The sequence below is a fragment of the Hemicordylus capensis genome, chromosome 6, assembly GCF_027244095.1.
Source record: "Hemicordylus capensis ecotype Gifberg chromosome 6, rHemCap1.1.pri, whole genome shotgun sequence".
NCBI classification, from domain to species: domain Eukaryota; kingdom Metazoa; phylum Chordata; class Lepidosauria; order Squamata; family Cordylidae; genus Hemicordylus; species Hemicordylus capensis.
Window position 1 is genome coordinate 123,166,008 of NC_069662.1, and position 17,548 is coordinate 123,183,555.

The window sequence follows — 17,548 nt, forward strand, 5'->3', positions numbered from 1 at the left end:
TTTATTTTGAAATTCCATTTTCTCCTTCTCCTCCCCTTTCCTTTCTGTCTCCACCCCCCACCCCCACCCCGCTTACGGGATTATGTTTAGAAACGTCTAAACGTCCATAAAGGGAAGGGAATACAACACGTCCCTCCCCTTTAAAACAACCAGAATTTAGCATTCAGGGACAAGATCATGAAGTCTTTTAGGTGGTCTCCTGTCATGCACACTTCTCCTAAGTCTTGGATTCTCTGGCACAGGAGCTGTTAGTGATATTTTTTCTGGTACCAAGGATTGTCCATTACTTTCATCAGCCTCCTCTGTGAATTCAAAACTAGTGGCAAGATCAAAGGCCTCTCTAGTTCCTCTCTCAAAACCAGACTCTCTTCCCTCTTTTCTAATAGTCTGCATGCTGAAAAGTCTCAAACTGTTCCATTTCTTTCATTGTCCAATATGACAAAACCTCCTCGGATTTTGATTATTTGTTTTGATCCAGAATATCAAAAACATCCCATTCTCACTTTATAAGGCAGCCATACTCAAACAAGGTCCCCCAGTTGAAACATTCACTGTTTCATACTCCATTTCTGATCCACATACCTTTTGTATTTTTGTTGCTTCTCCCTTACCCGATCACAAATCTCTGCATCCTCAGAGTGAGATGGCATTGAAAGACTTATCAGTTGTTGCCACTGAGTAAGTTTGGTGGTAGTTTTGTATCTTCTCAGGAGTTTGAAAGGTGATTTTCTTGTGTGGAATGAGGCGTAGTTCGATAAGCAAATAGACTTCCACGGACTGCCTCTTTCCAGGGTTGTTGTTGCATAGTAGCCAGTTGTAAACTTTCCTTTGCTAACCTGTTTATTCTTTCCACTAAGCCATTCCCTCGAGGATGGTACAAGGAAATAGTCTTATCTTTATCCCATGGTTATGCATATATTGCTCAGTTTCAGATGAGGTAAGCTGTACCATTGTCAGTCACTAGTTGTTTAGGAACACCTTCTCTTGCAAAAATTGCAGCCATGAACTGGATTGTAGTATTGTTGTCAGCCAATGAAATTAAAACCTCAGCCACGTTTAACTCCAGTTAGCCATTACCTGTGAATGTGGCCTATGTGAATATGAGGAGTTCTTGTTATAAATCATGTATTTTCTTGGGTCACTTTTGGCGAGATAGGAATCTCTTTGAATAAATGTATTGAGGCTGTTGCTTGTTAAAAAGGGATGGGGAAGAAGTTCCTTCATCAAAAGGCCCCTGCTAATTTAGCAAAGAGGCACCTTTTAATGTGATAGTTCTCTTTACTGAGCAGGGGGGAAATAACTGGCCCTATCCACCCCTAGCACAGTACCTCCAGTGACTGTTGCTGGTGTCTATCTTATGTTTCTTTTTAGACTGTGAGCCCTTTGGGGACAGGGATCCATCTTATTTATTTGTTATTTGTCTTTGTAAACCACCCTGAGCCATTTTTGGAAGGGTGGTATTGAAATCAAACAAATTAATCAAAAATAAATATACTACCGGTTAGATCCGCATTTCATTTTAATTTAATTTCCCTAACAGAAAACTCAGCTTTTTTGTTATACTATAGTCTATAGTACTAGAAATCCATCTTACAGCAGTTGTACTAGATGGCTGTCTAAACTGCAGCCATCTTGCTTCATATTTTCTCTATTCCATACATGTCTAAAATAAGTCCAGATATCTCCAGTAACTCATTTCAGGGAGCTGCCTCTCCAGCTACAACTTCTTGCTTAGAGCACAGCTGCTTGGGCTGAATTACATCAAGACTCAGGTTTCATGTTTATCAAATGTTTTTATATGTTTCAGCATCTCAAAGGACTAACTGGCTCTGAAAAGCAAGGCTTTACTGCTATGCCAACATTTAACAAGGAATTACTTCAGACATCTCATCAAGCTTTTACTTAGACAACAGAAAACTGCCAAGTTTACTATTGCTGTGGATTAGGGCCAATAGCACCATTCCCGCTTAGCTGTAGGATATATTGGAAAGAAATGACACGGTAACTGAGATTCATTTTTTATCCTTTTATAGTAGAGTATGTATGCCAGCATAAGACTGAACTGGGGGTGAGTGGGAGGAAACTACCAGTCTGAAGAATATTCACGCAGAATGTGTGAGAAGAATGCTCAGATTTACCGCACGAATTCTATCAAAATGCAAGTCCAAAGCAAAAATGAACACATCTGATTTGTTAATATAGAGATTACTCTACCTCAATTGCTAATTTCCCCCCCAGCATACAGGAGTCAGGCCTACATAGATCATATCACTCTTATCATAAAAGATCTACACTGGCTGCTGATAAGTTTCCAGGTGAAATACAAGGTTTTGGCTATAACCTATAAAGCCCTTAACAACTTAGGCCCTGGGTATTTAAGAGAATGTCTTCTTTAGGGGTGTGCACCGGACCGCGGACCTGCGGCTCGGCACTGGGGTGGGGGGGTCCATTAAGGGCGGGGGGGCTTTACTCACCCCTCCCGCGCTTTGCTGCTTCGGCGCCATAATTACTTTAAAAAATGCGCCGCAGAATCATTTGCCGCTCCGGGGCTCCTTGACTTCAAAATCGGGCGGCAGGATACTTCCCTGCCGCCCCCAAAGCCCCCTCAAGCCATTTGAGCTCTTTAAATCTCGCCCCGGACCGAGTGCTAAAGCGCTTGGGCGGGCGGCGGGGAGATGTCCGTCCGCCCGCCCGCCCCCTTCCCTGCCTTCTGCGAAGTGCAGGGAGCCTTCTGCGCGCGCGTGCGCAGAAGCAGGGAGCCTTCTGCGCGCGCGTGCGCAGAAGGCTCCCTGCACTTCGCAGAAGGCAGGGAAGGGGGCGGGCGGGCGGGCGGACATCTCCCCGCCGCCCGCCCGAGCGCTTTAGCACTCGGTCCGGGGCGAGATTTAAAGAGCTCAAATGGCTTGAGGGGGCTTTGGGGGCGGCAGGGAAGTATCCTGCCGCCCGATTTTGAAGTCAAGGAGCCCCGGAGCGGCATATGATTCTGCGGCGCATTTTTTAAAGTAATTATGGCGCCGAAGCAGCAAAGCGCGGGAGGGGTGAGTAAAGCCCCCCCCGCCCTTAATGGACCCCCCCACCCTAACCCTCCCGAACTAAAACCACCCCTTGTCCGGACCGGTTCGGAGGCCAGTAGAATGGCCTCCGAACCGATCCGTGCACACTACTAGTCTTCTTTGCTATGAGTCACATCGCCCACTGAGATCATCTGGAGAGGTTCGTCTGCAGTTGCCACCGGCTCATCTGGTGGCTACTCGGGGACAGGCCTTCTTCGTTGCTGCCCTGAGTCTTTGGAACATGCTCCCTGCTGAAATAAGAGCCTCCCCATCTCTTACAACTTTTAAAATGGCTGTCAAGGCACATTTGTTCACCCAGGCTTTTCATTCGATACTGTTTTAATAGTTTGATGGCTTTTAATATTTTTAATGTTTTAAATTTTTTAAACCCCTGCTAACTTGGCAAAGAGGCACCTTTTAACGTAGTGATTCTCTTTATTTAGCAGGGGGAGAGTAACTGGCCCTATCTACCCCCAGCACAATACCTCCAGTGACTGTTGCTGGTGTCTATCATATGTTTCTTTTTAGATTGTGAGCCCTTTGGGGACAGGGAGCCATCTTATTTATTTATTATTTCTCTGTGTAAACCGCCCTGAGCTGTTTTTGGAAGGGCGGTATAGAAATTGAATTAAGTAAGTAAGTAAATTTTAAATTGTTGCAATGTTTTGACCTTTTTACTTTTTTTTAATTATTATTATTGTTTTGTTGTAAACCGCCCAGAGACTTGCATTTTGGGAGGTATATACAAATATATTAAAAAATATATTATAATAGTAATACAGAGCTCAGTACCACATAAAGCCATTGTTTTGAATAGCTGTGGCTAATTTAGGTTTGCTCTGGGCCAGGTTGGTAAAAATGCAACAGAAATCAATTCATTTTTGTCCACTATAGAATCTGGCCTATCAGGGTAAGAATCTCAATCGCAAGTTGACAGTATCTAAACAAGACACTTGCTGGGGTGAAAATAAAAGAGTTGCACCTCAGTTGTGTCAGCAGAGTTTGGTTCAGAAAAATCCACATGGAGTTATGTCTCATAATTGTAAGAAACTACTCTGAGCCAACATTAAATAGGAAAAACTTGGTCAAACTGAATGGTACTGCTGGATGAGAAAGCTGAGTTGCATGTTTACTTGGATGGAAAGAGAGAAGTCAGTGTGCTATAGTGCAGGAATCAAAATCTACATATCAATTTTCTCACCTCCTTTCAGAAGTTAATTAAATGCTAATGTAAGGTTAACCCTTCACTTTTTGGCTAGAAATAATCCAGTTGCTATTGCAATTCCAACAAGTTGCACCAATGAACTTTTACAGTCACGTATTCTTCAAGGCTCTTTTTTATGACTAGTAAGTTGGTCTTGGTGTTTTTCATATATAGACTGTCTTCCTTTCAGGGGCATACTGTTATGCTCCAGGCCTCCTAGGGCAGTCTGCACATGATCTGCAGCATGCCCAGCACACACACTAGGAATCTGGCAAACAGCCTTGCTTGGATTTCTTGTTTGTGTTGGCTATTGTGGAGAGAAACTCAAGAAACACTCAGAAAGTTCCTTTAAAGCTTTTACTAAGAAGAATGGGAAGAGTGTATAAAGGAATCAAGCAAGCTAGCTGGTAAGAGTTTTGCTGGATAGGAAGGGAGAGAAAAAAGGAAAGGAATTGGCAGAATTCATTGAAGGTCCATTGCCAGAGATGGGTGTCGGCTGTCAGCCAGGCAGATACTTGAGTACATTGTCCAAATAGACTCACAGTTTGGCAGAACAGAGTGCAAGGACTTTCCATTGATCCGGGGACTCCGTGGTTGTCTGACCCAGAATGTTTGGCAGTCTCTTCCTTTTATAGTTTTTCCTTCTCTGACTAATTTATGGTTTCAGTCCATTTTTGTCACATTTGTATTTGTTCTCCATGCGCTGTCATTGGACAGATCCATATTCCAGGCCCTCAGTCTCATCAATTAGCATAGACAGGACCTCCCTTATGCCTTGAATCCTTATCAAAGCAGGGAATGTGTTCTGCCATTGTCCACACTGTCACCTTGTTCCTCGAAGTGTAAAACCACAGCTTTCGCTTAACTGCTTTCTATCATGTCTCTGGGATTTTTCTTTTTGTCTCAGTAGGCAATTTAGGGGGAGAAAGGACAAAAGATATATGGGGAAGTTGGGAATTATCTAGTTACAATCAATTTAGGTAGGATACCAGCAATTCAGCCAGGAATACAACAGATGAGCATCTCAAAAGGCAATACACATCTCAAAGAGAAAGGCCAAATGGCCCATAGGCAGTAAAACAATTCCAAGAGGCATTTGCAGCAATGTCTCTAAGCAAACAGCTTTCTTGGCTCATCAGTCTCCCAAAGTTCATATTTGGGCCTCTAGCGATAGCCAGAGTGGTTCTGTTCACTTGTGGGTCAAAATGAATGAAGCAATTGGACGGAATGGTCCATGGTCCATAACAATAGCAAAGTTGGAGAGGGCCCTGGGACAAAGGTCAAGATGGGTCCCTGTCATCCTTCTTCTCCCCCTTCTTCTCCTTCTCTGCATCTTTGCATTCTCAACATGCCCATCCTCTTAAAGTGTGCCATCAAGTCGATTTCAACTCCTGGCACCCAAAGGGCCCTGTGGTTTTCTTTTGGTAGAATACAGGAGAGGTTTACCATTGCCTCCTCCCACGCAGTATGAGATGGTGCCTTTCAGCATCTTCATATATCGCTGCTGCCCAATATAGTACCAGTGGGGATTCGAACTGGCAATCTTTTGCTTGTTAGTCAAGCATTTCCCCACTGCATCATTAGGTGACTCGCCCTTTCTCTTACTCAGCAAATATCATCACACACTCCCCACACATGCAGACACTTCACATGTGCATTCCCCTGGTTCCCCTGGTTCAGATATATCACATATTTTTAAAAACATAAATTCATACATTATATTCAACACTCATAGAACTAGTCATTCACATGCTATGCTGAACTCAGGTACAGAAATACACTTCCTGTCTGTACCATGCATTTGAAGAGCCTGTATCCAGGTTCACTTTTAAAATGAATACATACAGGTACAATCATTCACACAAACACATGCATGAGCCAGACATCTGTACACTCATACATCATAATGTCTGAATCGAGCTAGTGTGCCAGTGAGTTGGGGAGGTGGGAGGGGCCAAGTGACCCCCACCCCATTTCAATTATAGCTATGCCCCTGCTTCCTTTGTTACCATGCGTCATACTTATCTGATAGCACCAGCTTTCCCATCTACTGGAAAAATTTAAATTTTAGGCAGTGTGGATAGCATTACAATCTCAATAATCAAATGAAGTTTTTTTGAGGGGGGTTGTTTGTTACATTTATATACGGCCCCATCCAAACGGCTCTGGACAATATAGTTTGAATAAAAGGGACTAGACTGCCTCCTCAGTACCAAGCATCCTGTATTTAAGGAGCAATTTGCAGTAATAAAAAGAAAAGGGAAAATGAACTCTAGACAGGTGAACATTTCCTAACATAATTTTAAAATATGTTTTCCATGAGACATCAGGAGATCATTAAAAGATGCAAGTACAAGAACAGATCATGAATATCCACAGACACATTCCTTCATTAAAAAAACCTAGTCTGACATCGCAGTACAGTGCACTTTGTACTACTGGACAAAATGTGTTTTTCTAAGGCTGAAATCCCACTTAAAGCAATAATTGTTTAGAGCCTTCTGAAAGGTGCAGGAAATGTATTCAAAGTGACTCCACAGTCAGACTGGGGCTCTAAAAGCATAAAGACAAAATCACTGTGTGACCTGGAACAACATTAGGGCTTCTCTCACAAGCTTAATTGCTGGGTAAGACAAGGTGAACCCAGCTTTTTTCAGTTATCTGGGCCCATGGAACTCTCTCACACCCACCCCATTTGGACTGGGTAATCTGGCTTTGTTACTCAGGTCCAAACTGATGTAGGAGAAAAACAGCGGCTCTCCTTCCTTTGGGTTTGGTCGTCTGCATGGACTATCGGCTATAAAAGCAGCTTCTACTGCCAGTGGCTATTTTTATCAAAGAGTCCTGTGGCTTGCAAGGTCATAGAAAGAGAAGCTGCTACAGTTCTTCCTCTCTTCTGCTCATGTGGTACATTGTGGGATAGTGGAGGACCCGGTTTGTTTACATTCCCAGAGCATGCAGCAGGCAGGCGGCAGCAGCCCGATCATGTGGATGTTGGGCAGGTAAACCCAAATGGGGGTTTGGGTCATCTGGGAGGCATAGGATGGGAACATGCCTCCCCTCCAGCCCACCCCCCATTTGACTGTGTGCATGAGCCCATTGACTCTCATCCTAATTTGTTTAGTTGTCGAAAGAACAAAAGGACCTCCATGAGCTAAGACTATCATTAAGTCATAAGCTCTTTGCAGGAGTTCCCCTCCACACATATATTATGGTGCCTGCCTATTTTTCTGCCTGAAGTTGAGCACCAAATGGCACCACCTCCCCTTTCTTTCTTTTTTTCTTAGCCATACCTTAGATACAATTGTAGAAAGACAGGCAGGTTACTCCAGTGGCATGAGTCAGCACAGCAACTGCTAAGTTCACAAAAGCTAATCATGCAAACCTGTCCTAACACTGGGTAGTAGGAAATAGTGTAAAAGACATGAAAGACATCTTCAAATACAATAAATGTCACTGACGTCTGTGCTGTAAATAAATACTCATCAGAAACAATATGAGGCCGTGAAGTATTCCGATGGGATCCATGAATGCTTTTCCCTCTGCTGTCTCTCATAAATGCTCTTTTCCTGATTATCTCAAGATCATCCGCTGTTTTGCAGAGCTTCTTGTGGACCAAGCCTCAAGATCTGGTGGAAATGATTGGTTCAGCAGATGGAAGCTATTAGTTTCACGCTCGGAAATAACATTGGATTTGAACTGCAGCTGAGCAGGTGTGTCCTGCTGATTTATCCTAAACATTGCTAAAGGTATAGGGACCCAATAAAATTAATTTGTTTTCAATAATGGAGACTAATGTGAAAGTATCTGCGGCTTCAGCTAACCATTCCAGCACATATGAAAAGCATTTCCCATTCTCCTGTAACCATTTCAAGAAAGATCTGGTTCTACTTGACTGTTCTATATCCCCTGTTCACTTATTCATTTTAACACTTACTACATACCCCCTTGCCAAGTTTCGGTTCACTTCTTGATGCTTTGGTGTCTAAGACTTTGTGATCAGCAGCAATGAGGGAGGAGAGCTTACAAACAAATCTCCCTTTTTCGCTATCATACAGTTCCTGGAGCACATACACACAAATCTGACTTCCCACAACTGAAACATCTGTGACAGATTTCCTGTAATCATGTGGTAGAAACTAGTTGCCTTATTAACGTGCAGATATTCTATGGAACAGAAAGGCGGGCAATTACCCGGAAGAATCTTTCTGTATGTTGTGCTGCCAAGATAAAGGAAGACAGATTAAGACAAAAGAGGTCATCTGACAGTGATGGAACAACCTAATATGTTGATGGAACGGGTTACTCAAACTAATTAGATCTGCAAGGTCAGAAGCGAGAAATAGACATTTCATTTATTTTAAGAATGGGTATCTATTATTTGTACTGTGTACTCCTGAGAAACTCATTTTGTTGTCCTCATAGATTATCAAAAGGCTGCCTGATCCACAAACACATTAAATAAAAATTATTTGATTTAGGAACATAGGAAGCTACCTTATTCCGAGTCAGACCATTGATCTATCTACCTCAGTATTGTCTACAAAGACTGGCAGTGGCTTCTCTAAGGTTGCAGGCAGGAATCTCTTTCAGCCCTATCTTGGAGATGCCAGGAAGGGAACTTAGAACCATCTTCATGCATGCATATGTTCTTCCCAGAGTGTCCCCATCCCCTAAGGGGAATATCTTACAGTGGTCACACATGTAATCTCCTAATCTTGAGATCTGAGACTGGGACCAAGCCTGCTGAGCTATTGTGGACTATGTGGGTTCAAGCTCTTCTTTAGGCACAGAAGGGAATGTGCATGGGCACATAGCATGAAGCTTCTGCATTGGCCAAGCTTGGTAGATGCCTGGTATGTATTAAAGAGACCTGGATGGGGGAGGCTAGTGGTCCAGTTTGGGCTCAGCTTCTTCCTGCAGGATACTCTGTTGAGGAGCAGGTGAGAGAACATGGGCAGGAAGGAGGAGTGGTGTGATGTATATGAATAATATCTCCCTTACCAGGGTTCTGGTCAGAGAATTGGCCTGTAATGAGTGTGTGTGCCTACATCTGGAGACCAAGGATAGACTGGGACTTCCTTTGGTGTACCATTCACCCTGCTGCCCAACAGAGGCCCTAACTGAGCTGACTTGACTTGGCATTGGAGTCTACCAGACTGATAGTTCTAGGGGACTTTAATGTTCACTTTGGAACCAATTTGTCAGGATCAACTCAGGAGTTCATAGCGGCCGTTACAACTATGGCCTTATCTTAAGTGGCCTTGTGACCAATGCCATTTATTTATTTATTTATTTATTCATTCATTCATTCATTCATTCATTCATTCATTCATTCCCACCCCTCCAGTACACTACTGCTTGGGGCAGCTCACAACAATAAAATAGATACAGTATACAATAAAAGTAATAAAATTAAACAAATTGAATAAACAAATTAAAAGTTAGGTTAAAAACCACCATCAGTATTAAGTGCAAATTAAAGTTATTTTAAAATCTAAAAACTGAGAATTATAAAAACTAAAAACTAAAGAACCTACCAGATATATTCCAGCAGGCCTCCCTTGCTTTTTGATGTTTTATAAATGGCTTCTGCTGTTTTTAATAACAATTACTTTTGGCTGCTCTGTTTTTAAGTTGGTGGCTTTATTGACATGCAGTATTATGATGATTTTATTACTTTTCTTTTTATATTTTTATTATGCTTTTTTTAATTTATTGTTGTGAGCTGCCTTGGTTCTTTTTAGAAACATGATGGGACACATTTAATAAATAAATAGGCTATGTATGTAGCTGGGAACCTTTTCTTTTGCAAAGTCCCTAGTCCCATGGAAAAAGTATTTGCATATACTGATGTAAGTGTATAAGCTCCATTCAGACTTTCAGTGACTATACAGACACTGAGACAGATCTTCACACCCCTATACATTCCCTCCACCTTTTATTGTTACATTTTTATTTTTTATTGTTAAATTTATATACCACCTTTCGTTAAAATAATCACAATTGACCACCTGTCAATTAATGGCTTTCTCTTACCAAATAAATCACAAAAGCTGGATTAACACAAAGATTTTGAAGTTTTAGTTCTGAAGTGTTTAGATAGATCCTGCACATCTCCACCACACCAAGAAATTGAAAAATATATGTGGCACCATCACATTAGATAAATTATCTTCACTGCTTTTTAAGCATGGGGCCACTTTGGTGGGGGGGGGACTTCATTGTTAGAGTCATTTCCCATGGTGCTGAACTCTATGCAGTACTGTGCTTTTCTCAGTGCTTGGAGGGCCATTTAAGAGAGATGGGGCCATCTCTTAAGAGTTCTTGAAGGAAAGCACTGGGAAGGACTACACGTCCCAACACTCTGTGCATGTCTTCCAAGATGGTGCAGGGTAGGGATGTGTGAAATGTTTCAGGTATAGAATGATCTGTACCCGAATCTACCTGTTTCAGGCGATTTGTATAAAAAACACATTGCCCCTCTGCTAGCCCGGCCAGATTTGGGTCCAAAACAAATCACCTGAATTTCAGAGCTGAGTGTTTTGTTGTTTCGGACCTTCATTTTGTGGTGATCTCCGTGTTGTGCTTTGACGTCGTTTTGAATTTCTTGCCCTTCCAAGCTTCAGATTGGTGAACGAAAGCATGGGCTGATCTGCTGACGATTCCCTCCTGGTTCCAGATTGGCTCTTGCTAGTGCTGACTGACTCCACATTGGCCAGGGGAAGGGTCAAATAAAGGGTAAGAGTGTGGAGGAGTTCAAGGAGGGATTTTCAAATAGATTTAAAGAGGCAGCAGCCACCATTCTGCCTTTCTGCCTCGTGGAAGGAGAGAGCGAGCTTTGCTTTGCTTTGCTTTGCCTATTGCCTTCTGCCTTGCCAGCCTGAGCCCAGCCTGCCTTGCCACCCAGCCTGCCTGCCCCTGCTGCATGCCAGCCTGGAGTAGATTCTCTGCTGCACTGCTTTTTTGTTCCTGCTGCTGATTCAGGAATAGATAAGAAAAGAGAATTCTTTTTTCACCCCCTTCCTGCTGCTGAGAGAATCACTGCCTGCCTGTGCCTGCTGTCTGTGCCAGCCCCCAGCCCCAGAGCCCCTGTGGTCACTGGCCACCTGGCCAGACACCCCTTCCCCCCAATTTTACAGGCTTTTGCCCCAGCCCCAAATCTGAAGACTGAAGAAGGAGAAGATTGAAGAAGGAAGAGTAGATTCAGCAGAGACCAGACCACAGACGTGGACAACTGCACACAATGTGAGTGAAGTCCTAGACTGAGTGAGTACCCATTTTAACACACACACACACACACACACACACACACACACACACACACACACAGCACATCTCTGGAATTGTGTATTATTGGGGTTTAGTTTCCTGTTTGGAGGGTTTGGGGTTGTAATTGAATTTTAAAAGTTGTGTGTTGTTCAGTTTAAAAGAAGTTTAAACAGGGGTTCTGTCTGTGGGAGGGATTCCCGTTCGCTAGTACTAGTAGGTGATTAGAAGGGTAGCATAGCCTCGTGGTTTTAAAAAACAATTCTGTCTTTTTTCCCATTCTAAATATATATTTTTTGCATTTTTTAAAAAGAAGCCTGTCCTCCAGCCCTCTGTGCCCATAATATATCAGTATTAATATTCTCTGCCCAGCAGCCTACAGGCTCTGAGTGGGCACACACTTTAGCCTCCTCCCTGCACCCATTTAGTTTACCACCCACCCACCCCCAGCTGCAGCCTTTAAACAAATAAAGTCTTCAGCCACCCCCCAAGTCCAGCAGCAGCCTATATTTGTATCTGTTCCCTGCCCAGCAGCCTACAGGCTCTGAGTGGGGACACACTCTACCTCATCACTGCACCCATTTACCCCCACCCCCAACTGGAAGGCGGGGATATGGAGCCGTGCCAGTTTTGGTCAACGAGTGGCCATGTCTAGCCAGACTTGGCAACTGTTGCTGGTCGGTTCCTCTCGTGCCCGCCAACCAGTGTCTCGAGCGAGAGGTTGTTCTCCATCACCGTGAATGGTGAGATGGGGCACTGCTGCTCTGCTGGCAGGGCTAGGACAAGTGAGTGCTCCCTGGATCAGGGAGGGGTTCTCCAGATGTTGCTGAGAGAGACTACAACTTCCATTCTCCACTGTTGCAGTGGCTGGCCACCATTGAAACTAGGGACAATGGGAGTTGTAGTCACTCTCAGCAGCATACATCTGTGGATCCCTCCCTCTTGCAGGAGCACTCACTTGCCCAGTCCTGAGGGCCAGAAGGCAGAAGCGGCACACCATCCATCACAGAGGCAGGCTGCTGCGTGTGAAGGCACAGGAACATCTCTGGAATGTTATGTTTCACACATGCTTATGTTGAACTATACACATACAAGTGAGGAGCACAGCACACTGTCACAGAGGGTTTGTTTTGTTTCCCTTGAATGCTGAATATTGTTTGATTTGTTTCAACCATGCATGACACCACAAGGCCCATGATGGAGGTGGGTAGGACGTCCTGGCCTGGCGCCACTATGGCCCAGCATCACCACCACCACCACCCATCCACAGAAGCTGTGGTTGGGGGTGTGGGGTGCAGGCAGGAAGGAGGGTTTGGAAGATGCATGCTGATATGGAAGAATTGCTTTCATTGACTATTGAACTGATGCGGATATGAAAATGATGAATGTAATAATATGATGCTGATGCTGATTATCTGATGATGAGTTGTTCATGCATTTCCATTTGATATTGTGGCTTTCACTTGTCTCTTTAATGTTTGTTGTATGATACTTTGCTTAGCTTTTTCACCCTTGGAAGGACTGTGATTGAAGCAGCAGCACATACACACATGCACCCACCTACCCACACACCACACACACACATCCATGACCAAGGATGAGCTTTCAGCTGGTGCCCTCACATGTCTGTCACACAGACTTAGAGCACACAGCATTCTGAGGCCATGGCAAAAATTTACCCTAAACCCACTAACCCTTTCACAAAGCACACATGCACAGGTATACTATGTTTCCTCCCTACCTAATCTCAAGTCTAGCTATATATATATATATATATATAATGCAATTCAAATGCCTTGGTTTGTTGTTGTGCCTTATATTTTGGGGACCTCATGGATGGGCACAGGACAAGTTCTGTGTGTGTGGATTTCTTTGCAATGAAGATTGCGTCATATTGTGATGTCTAGCATCATCATAATTTTTATTCAAACTAGATTGCTTGCATCTACAATAGATTGTGCTGGTGCCACAGGCTCCGATCCATTGTGGAAATGTAAAAAAAAAAAGCGCCAAAAATGTGTGCTCTTGTGTAGGTGGGAGTGGGGCCAAACCTCGCTGTTCCACTGGCAGAATGTTTTGCATCTTTACTTAACCTGCTTTTATGGCCGGGTGCCACAGATGTAGCTGTGTCTGTTGCTTGTGGATGAAAAATGCTTGGGGGAGGGAGGGCACATTTGATGCTGTTGTTGACCCTAGTCTGCTGCATCTGTGATATCACACTTGCTTGCTTGCTTGCTTGTTGCTGGCTGCTGCTGTTACTCTGCATTGGGAGGGGGCACATGGGGCAGTGCATTTCATTGTTGTTGTTTCACACTGTTGTGTGCAGATCGATTGCATTTCTGTTGGGGGGGATGGTGGGACACAGTGGATGTGGTGAGTGACACAGTGGATGCGTGCGACCTTTGGAAACCTTGTTCTTTGCAAAGCTCTTCTGTAGTTGTTGATGTGTGCTGCATCCACCCTATGGGACAATGGGGACAGACAATGAACACTTCTGCCTGTGGGTGCCTCCCAAGAGTGCCACAGTGGGTCAGGTGGTAGTGCCCCAATGAGTGCCTGCTACCACACAGATTTCAGGGGTGATTTTTAAAGAATTTCTGAAGTTGGCATGTCTTTGGGGCAGATTTGGGGCAGAAATGGGGCTTCGGGGAAAAAATTGTGGTTCGAGTGGTAGTGCCCCAATGGGTGCCTGCTACCACCCAGATTTCAAATAAATTGGTGAAAGGGGTGATTTAAAGAATTTCTGAAGTTTGCACATCCTTATGATTTCCCCCCATAGGGAATAATGGGGATGTCATCAGCCCCATAACTCCACTTGGGGGGCTCAGGGGGCCCCAGAGTGAGTGGTGGTGCTAACACATAGGGTGTCAACCACCCACAAGCCCATGGGGTACAGGGTTTTGTTGTTTCTGAGATGTTCTGAGAGTAGATTTTCTGGTAGCAATTTGATTTGGGCCCAAAACAAATTGGGGGTGTTTCGATTTGGGTACAAATCAAAATGAAAAAATCGATTCATGCACACGCCCAGTGCAGGGGCTCTATTTCCCTTAAAGGAAGCCCCTGTGCTGGGCAAAGCACAGCACTGCATGGTGGGAAAGGTTACCTTCACATGGTGCCAGAAAGACTGTGCAGAGTATTGAGATTTGGCTGAAGCTTCGCACAGGCCCAATAAATGATTATTCAGAGGGCTGCACTTAAAGTTGATGTGGGCCATCACTGGCCACTGGGCCTTACAATGGAGAACACTGCATTAGATAATGGATACAACTGTACAATTCTGGGTCCATTAACTGTTATGAAATAGATTGATTTTGACCTTACAAAATCATTGCAAGGTCATCATATCTTCTTCTTCTTCTTCTTCTTCTTCTTCTTCTTCTTCTTCTTCTTCTTCTTCTTCTTCTTCTTCTTCTTCTTCTTCTTCTTCGACAGACAACAGAAAAACTTTGAATGGAAAGATAAAACAGGAAATGGTTCTTTCAAGTCCACAAAATGAAAAGACATTCACATGACATGTGAAATTTCAGTCAACACTCTGCCCTTCCTTCTTGAGCATTCTTCAAAGATAAGAATATTGAAAGCGAGCCAGTCTGCTTTCCAGATATCCACAATTAATTCAGATATCCTCTGTTTCTTGTACGCAAAGGAATATCACATTCTGTGTGATAGTTACAGAGGGCTTTTCCTGCTTGGAAGACACAAAAGATAATTGTTATTGTGTCACAAACATCTTTTTAAAAATATATTTTTAAACATTGTATCGTTATATTATTCTTGTCTCCACTGAAAATGCATAAGGACATGATCTTTATAATGTTAAGCAGCCAAAAATGCATTAAAACTTGGGGGCATCATGGACTAAACCTATCAGATACAATCACACAGATGTGTTTGGTTTAGGAAATGGTTGCTTACTGTCCACTGTGATACTTCCTTTAATGTTTGCATTTCTTATATACAGATACAGGAAGCCAATAGGGATGCCAGTCATCTACTCAATCAGAAACAATGGTCAGTTACTTAAATGAGAGAATCCTGGGGCAAAATTTCCTAACAAACAATTGAAATATGTCATCTGAGGCAGGCCATGGCATCCAGCCTGTACACTGTACTTATTTATTTATTTATTTATTGTTATTATTATTTATTTACACAGTCAGACAGGTGTTATTGACTGGTTTGTTTTATCCAGACATCGAGTCCTTCCCAAGGACCTGGGATGCCTGAATTTTATTGTCAGTGTTGTTGCGGTTGTTATAGATATTGTCGCAGAATATAGGCTGTTCCTAGTAAAGTTGCTTTTTGTAATTGGCTGATCGTGATTTCTGTGGCCCCTATGGTGCTGAGGTGCTCTTCACGTTGTTTTGGAATTGCACCTAGGGCACCAGTTACCACTGGGATGATTTTGGACTTCTTCTGCCACAGCCTTTCAATTTCAATTTGTAGATCTTTGTATTTTGTTATTTTAAAGACATTTTTGTTGTTGTTGTTGTTGTTAATTCGATTTCTATACCACCCTTCCAAAAATGGCTCAGGGTGGTTTACACAGAGAAATAATAAATAAATAAGATAAGGTGGCTCCCTGTCCCCAAAGGGCTAAAAAGTCTAAAAAGCAAAAAAAGACACCAGCAACAGTCACTGGAGGTACTGTGCTGGGGGTGGATAGGGCCAGTTACTCTCCCCCAGCTAAATAAAGAGAATCACCACATTAGACGGTGCCTCTTTGCCAAGTTAGCAGGGATTATAGAAAGGCATATAGAGTTAAATGACTTATATATAGAAAGGCATCGTCGTGGTATCTGATGGCATCACTCTTTTGCTGGCAACAACTATTCCCTGGACTTATGGGACAATTGCCACATATTTTTTCTCTGATCAAACAGTAGCCATAGAGAGGCCAGATACATACTGAGCCTGTGATGGAGCAGTATTAAATCCCCTCCCCGAGACTGTGGCTCCTATCTGGATTGGGCGGCTGTGGCTACTATTTAGTAAAAAGAACACGGGATCAAACTACATGTTCAAAATCACATCTAGTTACGCTTCTGAGCATCAGATGCCATAAAAACTAATGTCACAAGCCAGCAGTTAGTTCTCAAATCAGAAGGACCAGTACCACATGAGCCCTATTCAGATGTTATTAAAGTCCCGGCTAATAGAAGTGCACCAGCTAGCCTCGCCCCCTGTTCCAATGTGTTCTATAGGTGTTTTCCTAGAGCTCCCCCGGTTTGTGCTTTGTGAAAGGAGGGTAGCACTAAACCCAGGAATGCTTCCTCCGCATGTTCTAGACTCTTCTAAATTGTGCAGAGGAAGTGTGCCCAGGTCCTTCTCAGATAAGCACTGAGCCACCACCACCACCCTGCCCCAGGAGAGCAGGGGATGTGACTAAGGAGCATGTCGACATGGAAGATTACCATTTCCCTCTTTATCCCATTCCCTCTCTATACAGTTTAATAACACCTGAATGGGCCTTCTGTGACCCAATAGAATAATGCAGCCATGGCAACGTTGTCAAAATGACGACTGTAATTCAAAAGGGTTAGAAGTATAAAAATCCTGACTCTTTCAGCAACATTGGTCAACAACAGAGAGACTTTTCCAATTCTTCTATTTGTCCATTTATTTATTGGCAAGGACATTTATTTCATAGCAATTGTTTACAATAGTGACTACAAGTTTTTCCACATTTCTCCATATGTAAAATGGGCTCAAGACATGATTCTTTTTATAAAGCTCCACATTCAAGAAAAGTATCTAAGGTTCTCCCACCTTCACCAAGATCCTCTTTATGTCCAACACTTTTCTCTGTGATTCTTACCATGCACTGCCTAATCTTTTAAAAGCAAAAAATACGGTGAGATCAATATAAGAAAGCATTTTACCCAAAACAAAACAAAAAACAAAAAAAACCCCCAGCTGATTCATCTCACAGCTGCCGCAAACTACCCCAGTCTGTTTCTGGAAAGCACTCTCACTTCTGAAGTCTTTACTGGGATGTTTACTGCCAATCAGTACCTGCCAA

At 43.2% G+C, this 17,548-nt stretch overlaps 1 long non-coding RNA gene across 1 annotated transcript; it reads left to right on the top strand.

The window, feature by feature from the left end:
• The first annotated feature begins 881 nt into the window (after positions 1-881).
• LOC128329446 (uncharacterized) lies at positions 882-7,981 on the top strand. The gene is made up of 3 exons (XR_008309653.1): positions 882-937; positions 1,808-2,001; positions 7,860-7,981. It is a non-coding gene; the product is annotated as an uncharacterized LOC128329446 (long non-coding RNA).
• The last annotated feature ends 9,567 nt before the right edge of the window (positions 7,982-17,548 follow it).